This window comes from Microtus pennsylvanicus, chromosome 2 (assembly GCF_037038515.1).
Source record: "Microtus pennsylvanicus isolate mMicPen1 chromosome 2, mMicPen1.hap1, whole genome shotgun sequence".
NCBI lineage: Eukaryota > Metazoa > Chordata > Mammalia > Rodentia > Cricetidae > Microtus > Microtus pennsylvanicus.
The window spans coordinates 7,256,908-7,262,907 of NC_134580.1; the positions used below are offsets into that span (position 1 = coordinate 7,256,908).

Genomic DNA, 6,000 nt, shown 5'->3' on the forward strand with positions numbered 1-6,000 from the left:
GAGCCTCATCTGCCCCAGGCCTCTTGTCACCAGCTCCCTCAACCATTCCTCAGATGACAATTTCCAGATCGCCTGCCTCCCAGAACCCCTCTCGGTCTAAGTTGAGCTTACCCAAAGTCCTCTGCAGGGACAAGGCCAGATTCCCAGTGAGGCAGCAGGGTTGTCTGCCCAGTGCTGTAGGAGAGGCCTCTCTAAAGCAGACTGGAGCCCTAGAGCCCAAACACAATGCAGACCCCAGCGCCTATGCTTCATGGGGTTCACGAACCCCCCCAGATCTCTGAGTTTCTGTGCAGTTGCTCAGATGCAAAAGGCTTACCTTTGTCCCCCAAGTGCGTGAACTCACCCTAACATCTCTGGTCTGGACAACTGAGCCTGCCCACATGCTAAACTCCTCTTGGCTCCGCCACGAAATTCAACAGCTAGCCTTTCCAGGATATGTTTGTTTGTTTGTTTGTTTGTTTGTTTGTTTGTTTTCAAGACAGGGTTTATCTGGGTAGCTCTTGTAGACCAGGTTGGCCTTGAATTTACAGAAATCTACCTGCCTCTGCCTGGGATTAAAGGTGTGCACCACCACTGCTCGGCCTGGGCCTTCACAGCTTTACAGTACACTCAATTGGCTTCAGCAACTCCTCCTGGGACAACTAACCAGTGTCACAGTCGGCATTGCTTGGGGACACTCAAAGCCCAAAGATGCAGGCATATGTGTTCTCTCCTGCAAGGAGGAAACCGAGGCACAGAGAGAGGAATGGGTATTTCCAAGGTGGGAGACTACTTAGTGGAAGAGCTGGGATTCCAACAGTGAGTCGGGAGTTAAAACGTGGGCCAGGTGCCCCTGTCCCACTGAAGCACCTGCCCACCTGGCCCCAGACACTGCCGTGTTGTTTTCAGTGGCCCTTGGCCCTGTGATGAAAATGAGCAAGGAAGGCCGTACCTGAATCTCCACCGTCTGCACAACTCCCAGCAGGTGTCTCTACTGATTGGTTCCCTCACTGCAGTAATTAGAGCTCTGGGTCTCACTGTGAGTGAGGTGGGTCCCACGAAAAGGAACACTAGATGGGAGTCCCAGAGTCCCGGCCGGGCCCAGCATCCCTTCCCTGCATCCCTTTTCATTTCCACCTGTGAAAAACACAGAGGAGGATGCCTCTCTCCCTCTCCAAGCAGATAACAAACGGAGCGAAATGGGGAAAGTACCTTAATGAAAGAAAAACAGCTTCCCCCTCCGAGGCCCCATGCTAGGTACTGCAGAGACACTTCTAAGTCTCACCAAAAATCCTTTAAGGAAGCAGCATTAGCCCAATTACAACAAGCTGAGCTCGCCATGCTGAGGGGCCTGCCCCTCCGAGTCCCGGATCACAGACTTGCTTATTTGTCTCGCAGCTGGGATAAAAGCTAGGGTAGGGGCACTCGGGCCTTAACCCAGTAGGTCAGGGTGCACAGCAGGGAGGCGGAACAAGAGCCCAAATATCCATCTCAGGATGCATCATTAGCCAACACCAGCAGAAGGGGACAGCTGGCCCAGGGAGGACACTAGAGACAAAGGTCCCTTCTGATTTCAGCCCCAAAGAGACACTGGCTCCAAGGCCCCAAGTTGCCAGCCCCTGCTTAGGGTCCAATGACCATGTGTCCAGCACCCCCACAAGTCAAGTCCACAGCCTGATTCTCACTCCCAGAGCACAGAGGATATGGAGACTTGCAACTATGTCTCCACGATGCCCTCAGCAAGGAAGCCAGACCCTCCCTCAAGGCATAGAAGGCTCATTTAGCCTGTTCTCTTCTCTCACCTCTGGGTTCTAGTGACCAGAATGAGGTCTGGCACTCAGTAGGTGCTTAGTAAATCACAAATCCATGTTTCGTTTCTTCTCTTTTCCAGCTGGCTGCTTAGGATGGGAAAGATTTGTCCTACATCTTTCAGATGTCAGGACCCACAGGCCTGCAGACCAGGGACCTGCAGATGTTCACACAGGAGCCCGCACCCACACGTCTGTGTAGTCAACAGCTCAAGCCCAGACCTAACACTCTGGAGGACGCCGGGGTGAAGAGAGGGCACTATGCAAGGCACACTCTGGGAACACGTGGGAAGAAAATGTTCTCCAGAAAGGAGAGAGGGAGGAAAGAGATGGAGTGGGGGAAAGAAAGAGGGGAGAGAAGGGAGAAAGGATGGAGGAGCCAAAGCTGGGGAGTGGGCCTTAATTTCCCCTCCTCTGACCTCCGCTCCTAGCCTAGCATTCACGCTTGGCAGACAGTCTTGAAGCACCCCAGATGCAGCACAGGGAAGTCAGAGAGCAAGACAAGGGTGAGAGACAGCACAGATCAGGAATCCACACCAGCCTTGAAACAGAGATCTGAGCTGCTAGGGGCGGGAGCGCATCTCTGCGGATGGGGGAAGGGTAGGGCCCAGAGTCTGTCCTGGGAGCTGCACTTGGGGCATAGAATTGGGCAGGTAATTGGGGTTATGATGAAGGGACTGGGGACAGAGAGGCCGAAGTGGCCAGGTTGTGAGCTCAAGGCAGGTCTCTGAGTTCAGAAGCATCGGGCACTGATTTCAGGGTGGCGCTTGCGGTAACTGCTCCCCAGCAGTGAGCGGATGACAAGCAGGCCCTCCGAGGGCCAGCCAGGTCTAGAGCCAGCTAGAGTGGAGGAGTGAGCAGGAGGTTCCAACAGCAAAACCCCACCCACCTGCCCAAGGTCACGGGGAGTCAACCTGCGGGGATGAAGACTTCTTGGCGCCCTCTGGCGGGCTTAGAAGATACCCTCTCTGGACCAGCCTTGAAGAAGCTACTGATACAAGAGTCTGAAGTGGAAGAGACAGGCAAGTAGGCTAGACAGAAACTCAGGTAGGGAGGACGGAGAACTTCAGTCAAGGCAGAGAGGGGTCTCCAGAAAGGCTTTAAGCCCCTCCCCCAAGCTGATCTGGCTGCTTGAAGAGCCTCCCGCTGACTGGCCGAGCTCTGAGCTGTCAGCATGGATCCTGCAGGACAAAGTACAATGAGGCCCAGGCCTTTGAGGATATGGAAGATTCTCCAGTTCGGTGCCAGGCCAGAGCGGTGTCCCCAGGATATTCTCTTCCTGACTCTGCATTCACCCCTAGACTGCTGCCCCCAAGCTTGGTTCCAGCTCAGCATCTCCCTATCCCATCCTGAATTCTCACCAACTAATACCCCTTGCCCGGGATTACCATTGTCCAGTCCTAGGACTTGGAGCTCAAACAGAAAGTTTGTCCTGAGGGGCGGACGAGAGTTTTGAATGAGTCCTTGGAGCCGAGTGGGGGATGCTAATTCAAGAAATGATTGGAGCGGCCTGAGTAAGGACAGGGGGAAAGCAGGCCTGGACTTTCACATCAAACCCCCTCCCCTCCAGCCTGGCCCCTGGACTCACACCCTTGTGTGTACGGCATCAGAGTCTGAGTCTCCAGGCAGTGGCCGAGTCTGCAGGGACAAATCTCACAGGCAGTGAGGCTGTCAGGCTGCTCAGGCCAGCCCGAGCCCTCCAGCCTAGGGCACTGTTCACATGAGATTCAGACCCTATCACACCAGGAAGACACAGACAGGCTCTCTCTCCCTCCCTCCCTCACTCCCTTTTTCTGTATCACACACACACACACACAGAGACACACACACACACACAGCCCAGAACAGACTCCAAAGGCCAGAACCAATCTCAGGGGTCTCTCCTCGGACCCCATCTCATCCACAGCCTCCGATCCTGACGAGAAAGGACACACGGCACAGGAGCTGGTAGCTGTTTCTGCTGGGCCTATCCTGAGTCCCCCTCCCCCAGGCATCATAACCTCCCCCAAAAGAGACCTACCCACCTCCCTGCCAAGCCCTCTTGCCCCTTCACCCCACACACACCACCCAACAGACAATTAAATCCCAATCAACACAAACGCTCATTATATAACCATTTCCCTGGCAGCTGAGGACTCCTCTTGGCCCCTGGAGTGCCCGCTCCAACCCGACCTGGCTCCATGCAGTGCGACCTGGGTGGGCGCCTGGGGTACTGGCCGAGGAGGGGCCCTCCAGCCACCTCCTTTCCTCCGGCCTGGAGGAAAGTTCAATCCTGCCTGGGGTTCTCACACTCAATCCTGCCGCGGTTCTCCCTCCCTAGCTAACGCTCCCTGCTCAGCCCTGCCGGACACTGGCACCAGCTCTAATCCAGCTGGTCGCAGAGCCGCAGCAGCAGAGGGACAGCAGGACGGACAGACAGACAGCCCGGCCCCGGTCAGCAGCCTGACTTGTTGAATAAATTTCTGCAGCACTGGTTCAGACGGCTTTGGGCTTCGGTATTGGCACCAAAAGAACTTTCGTGGCCTTGGAGAGGGGCCCGGTCAAAGTTCCCTGTCCTTCCTCCCAATGCAGGGCCCCTACCCCCAAGCACAAGATGTAGCGCCCACCTGATGGGCACGCGCGAGCGGATGGGGGGGTCAGTCCCCAAGAATAATAAATAAATAAATAAACGCCTCTATAAAGAAAAAGCCCTACGCGCCAAGAAGCCGACCAGGGGGCTGAGCCTTTTCTTCCCCCTTCATGGCCACTGCCTCGCCTACCTTGGCATGGACGTAGCCGGGCAGCTGGGTCGTCCCAGGCAGAGATGCGGGGGTGGCGCGTGTCCCCGAAGCCGGCGTGGAGAGGGACCCCGCGCCCCGCCGGCTCCACGCCTCGGATTCCGGGATCAGCTGCGCCCCCGGGGCGAAGGGGGCGGCGCGCGCAGGGTGGCGGGCCCGGGGGCGCGGGCCATGGCAGGCGGGTCGCCGCGGCTCCGGGCGGGCGGCGCGGACGAGCGGCTAGCCGCGCGGAGTTGGAGCGCGCGGCGGGCGGCGGGCGCGCGGCGCTCCGGGCCGGGGGCGGGGGCGCGGGGCCGCGGCGGGGCAGGTGCGGGGTGGCGGGCGCGGCGGGGCGCGGGGTCGGGCCGCCTGGGTCCCCGGCTTCAGCGCCACTCGCGCCCCCGACCCGGACTCGAGGCGCAAGGGGGCTGCGCGCGGCGGGGGCTGCGGAGGAGCCGGAGCGCCGGGCGGTGCGGGGACGTGCGGCGGCGGCGAGACCGAGCCGCGCCGCGTGCGAGAAAAGCCGTCCTTATACTGACACCAAATGTCTTCGGGGAAAGCTGCAGGCTTGGGGCGCTGGAGGGGGAGGCGTGCGGGCGACAGACTGAATGACGGCGGCGGCGAGTGAGCCCCCTCCCGAGGGGCGGGAGCCCCGGGGGTGCTGCCTCCCGACAATTTAGGGTTGCACCCCGGGGAGGGTCCTGACCCCTTTGGCACTGACTGCGTCATGCGGAAAGAAAGAAAGAAAGAAAAAAAGAAAGAAAGAAAGAAAGAAAGAAAGAAAGAAAGAAAGAAAGAAAGAAAGAAAGAAAGAAAGAAAGAAAGAAAGAAAGAAAGGGGGCCCTGTGAATGAGCGGCCCAGGTGCCGAGTGCTTGTTGGTCTTGTCACATTTCAGATTCTCACTGGGCTTCCAGTTGGGGTGCTTGCTCCACTACCCAGTGACCAGGGTCACCAGCTTAGCGGTGATACTCAGCCTAACCAGTTTCCAAAGGTCCCTCGGAGACTCAGGTTCCCACCAAGCTTCCCATTCGGGCCCCTCTTCTTCCTGCCCTTCAAGACTGACTCAAAGGCCACCAGTAGTGAGTGGTATTGCACGCCTGTAACCCCAACAGAGGCAAGCAGATCTCTGTAGGTTCGAGACCAGCCTTAGTTCACAAAGTCAAGTCCAAGCTATACAATAAGAACCGGTCTCAAAAAAATAAAATAAATAAATAAAAGACTACCTCTTTTTAGATTTCCTAATGACCTCCACGCCCTTCTCCACCCACACAGTGGGGCAGATGCCTATCTTTATCCAGCTGCAAGGGCAGCCCTCAGCCTCACCACCCTCTGGGCAGCCTGAAAGGCCAGTCTTGTGCATGAAATGGGCACCATCTCCCTTGTTTTGCAGCTCCTGCTTCGCAGTCCCGTGCCCTCTCAGCAGGTGGCCCCGCCTCTTCCCCTCCCGCCCCCGCCC

The 6,000-nt window shown here is 57.6% G+C and overlaps 1 protein-coding gene across 1 annotated transcript in view; it reads right to left on the reverse strand.

Moving 5' to 3' along the window:
- Cacna1i (calcium voltage-gated channel subunit alpha1 I) overlaps positions 1 to 5,217 on the reverse strand; it is a 119,899-nt gene extending 114,682 nt beyond the window's left edge. The window contains exon 1 of the mRNA XM_075959845.1: positions 4,547 to 5,217. The gene's annotated coding sequence lies outside the window, so the exon portion shown is untranslated. The remainder of the gene's footprint in view (positions 1 to 4,546) is intronic.
- Positions 5,218 to 6,000: the final 783 nt, after the last annotated feature.